Genomic DNA, 4,028 nt, shown 5'->3' with positions numbered 1-4,028 from the left:
ACTGTATATTTTGCAAAACAAACTTTTTCCTCTTGTCTCTCTTCCACACAAAAACATTTTAAGTCACTAAAACAGAGATTTTTACAAATGAATTCCAAAGTGCAGACTTTCAGAAACTGTATCTTTCTGTGTGCATGTAAAACAGAGCGTTTGGGAAAGGATGACTGTTTCTCTGCGTTTGGTTATTGCTGCTAGGTCTCATTCGAAGTTTGTAGCTTAATCTAGCATCACTGCACCACATTACCAGCAAGGCCTTGTCCAACATTAATTGGAGGACAGCGGTGTTCTCTAGTATTTGACAGATGGTTGATGTAGACTTTATTGCCACCTACTGGCCTGGAATGCTTGTTTGAGTGTTTGTGGTCATTTTTATTTTCTCGTCTGTATGGAGATATTTTGTAAAATGAAGGTTGTGTGGACGGAGACTATTTTTTAAACAGAGAGGATAAATAAAAATCTGTTCATATAAAAATTTGCATTATGTGTAGACAAGGCATTAACACATGAGGCGGTGGTAAGGAGACATAGGGGAAACACATTAGGGTGGGGGAGGCAATGACAAAGACTGGGGACAAACAACAAGAGTAGACACATGATAGTAATTTACAAAAAAAACAGGAAATAATGCAGAGTCCAGAAAAAGACTACAGGAGCTCATGAGACCATGATGCTGTGATTATTGTTGCTTCCTGCTTCACAGTCCAAAGACATTCAGATTGGGGTTAGGTTAAATGGAGACTCTAAATTGAGCGTAGATATGAATGTTTGTCTCTATGTCGGCCCTGTGATGGGCTGGCCTCCTGTGAGCCTCGCCTCTCGTCCGATGCCAACTGGCTCCAGCTCTTTACACGACCCTAAGCAGGATGAGCAGTAAAGATAATGGATGGATCATTTACACTAAAAATAATAAGTAAATAAAAGCTGGAAAGGTGATGCATAGCCTACACTGCATGCATGCTGTGTCATGCTGGAGTCTAAATGTTTGGAAGGGTGTACCACCTGACCATCAGATGGACGTTACTTGTGTACGTGTTGTCTGTGTAGCAACTTGATGTGAATCAAAAATGAATATGAATTAAAACGATTATTAATTAGTATTAGTTCAAAATTAATAAACAATAAAAACAACTGTTGAAGATTATGCAACACTGGGCTGGAAATATAATAAAAGAGCAAAGGCTCACATAAAATGTACATGAATATATAACATATCACTTTACAATGATTTAAATAATCTATAAAATACGAACCAGGAGAAAGCCTTTGTATAATTATTGGTTATAAGAGGAGACCAAAAGGTTGAATCTGAGGATCTCAAGGGGACTCTAGTAGAAAAGGCCCAGTCGCCCTTGATGCTCAGCTGAGACTGTGACAATGGTTGTGTTGACAATCTGTTTTTCCAGAACAGGTCACAAAAGTCAAAAATCAAATCTTACCATCAATTATAAAATGGACAACAATGCAAATGCAAACAAGAAGGTCAAATGGTAGTAATGTGCTCTCTCCTTTTTGTTCTTGGTTAGAAGTCTGGCTGCTAGATGTTATTTATGTTGATATGATTATGTATGGTTAATGCATCGTATCTACTAGTTTCCCATTCATCCTCCTGCTTTTTTGTTGTTGTTGGTAACTTCAGAGTAACAAAAAGCAAATACAGCCTACTCACACCACCTACAGGGAATAAAGTGTATATCTACCTCCTGTCCTCACACACTATGACAATATCCTTTAACCTTTTTGGCCTGTCACTCCATTTTCACGTTCTCAAGATGCTGCCAGTTAATGTGGTACATTTAGCATTTTATTTTAATCTGCATGAATAAAGTTTCAAAAGGGAAATAAGAGGGACTGGGGATGTACATTTTTAAACTTAGGTCTTATTCTTGAAAATACTATATATATATATATATATATATATATATATATATATATATATATATCTGTGTTAGAAATATTTCAAACCTGTGAGATGTCTGGACTAAATGGGGGAGAAACTCTACACAGGGACGACATGTTTCCATCAGGTTCCCCGTTTCCTTCTCAACTGACAACTATAGGACAAGTATCTCCCTCTTACTGTCTGTCACCCTCCCGGACACTTCCCCCTTCATTAGGAAAAGAAACACAAGTCTAAATCTCATCACAAATCTAATACCTTCAAACAAAAGCATTTCTCTGTGAAAACCCTTACAGGGAGACAATAATCATGCCATTTTAAACCACTGACATTACACGGACATCACAAGGCTGGAGAAATATTTCTAATTATATACATTAACTTAACCATCCCTCAGATCAGACCCTATCAAAATGTCACTTTAAGCATACAATGACAATATGTGTTAGTTAAATAGTAATTTTAAAATGCTGCCTGTTGGATAAGTTTAAACATCTTAAACAGTTTTAAACAATGGTGATCTGCTGTCTGGCAGATAAACTAAGTCAATATTTCCCACTTGATATCTCCACTGTTACTATCAAATAAAGACAAGTGCCAAACTACTGTTTAAAAATCTATATTGTCTGATTGTTAGCAGGATTACACAAAAACTACTGGATGGATTAGCATGAAACTTGGTGAAAGGATGTGGTATGGATCAGGACAGATCCCATTAAATTTCCGTGCGAATCCAGGAATTATTTTTCAGTCTATTTAAAATAGCACGAAAGGGTGTCTTGCAACATTTTTGTTGATCTCTCAGAGAACATTTCATGGATCTTGATGAATAAAATAGGCGTGTTTAGGGGACTGATATTAAGTGTGTGAAATTTGGAGCAGATCTAAACAAAGATTTGAAACTATAGATGATCCTTGGAGGTATGTGCTCTCTGAGCGCCCTTCTTGTTTTAAATTCTGGCAATAGATTGCACACTGAACAGTTCTGTTTCTTTTGGGTTGCCTTTAATCCTTTCTCACAGCACCTCTACCTGGCAAGACTTAACATATTTAAATAAGCTAATTTCCTGGTCCTCACATAGATAAAAGGCTGCTGTACATTGTCATGCTTCCTGGAGTTGCTGGTGTCCTCCAGAGCTATTGTCAAGTTGGATTTTGGCTCCCTCTACAGTCATTCTGCCATTTCCCATCTAAAAAACAGCACAAATCAACTGCATTTAAATAACCAATCTAAAGCAGCCTTAGTACTTGTGTGTGATGTTATTACCACTAGAGGGCAACATTTCTACAACAGTTCTCCTTCCCTGCCTATAATAATATGACAGCTATGAGAGAGAGGCCTTCTTATTCCTGTCACTAAGCGGCACTGATGTATAAAAATATTGTCTTCCAAGCTGGAGTTGGAGTTCAACATGTAACTGCATCACAATATGTGTGACACTGTAAAGATGGGAATTGTTTGAGGTTTTAATAATTTTTGTACAATTATTTAAGAGCTATATGACAGCCATTTTCTGTCCTGTTTAAAGTATCATATTCTCTAAGGATGTGTGCAGCAGTAGCAGAGTGAAAGCCTGGGAAATGAGATCAGTCTCTTGGATTGACATCAACCGTGGTCAAACAAAAATACTTGACAAATTACTCTTGGGTAACTACCAGTGTTTCTGTAATAGTTGAAGGGATAATAGCAACATGTACAACAAGATAAATGCAGTGTTTCAGTGTTGTGTTGCAGAGGAATGTAAATTGCATTTGAAACAAGTCAGTCTTGAAACAATCGTCAGGTGGTAATATGAGCACTGAAATAGACTGTTCCAATTATTCCCCACTTTTTATACTGACCATTAAAACATGAATTCTTATTCAATGAGCAGTGATTGGGGACAAAATACACAGACTCATTTCAAAGTGTCATGTTAGCTTAACTGGAAATACTTCTGAATGCATTTCTGCGCAAAACAAAGACCATCTAAAACACATGAATCACTTATGTCCATTCTGAACATTATGGAGTGATCACAGCAAGCAAAAACAGTCCCACTGTTTATATTCACACCGACTGTAGCTTTAAGATAGACTTTGACATTGTAAAACCTATCATTTGACTTATTCTACAAAAAAGTTGATATTC

The sequence above is a fragment of the Hippoglossus hippoglossus genome, chromosome 14, assembly GCF_009819705.1.
Source record: "Hippoglossus hippoglossus isolate fHipHip1 chromosome 14, fHipHip1.pri, whole genome shotgun sequence".
NCBI lineage: Eukaryota > Metazoa > Chordata > Actinopteri > Pleuronectiformes > Pleuronectidae > Hippoglossus > Hippoglossus hippoglossus.
Note: the sequence above shows the minus strand (reverse complement) of the source record.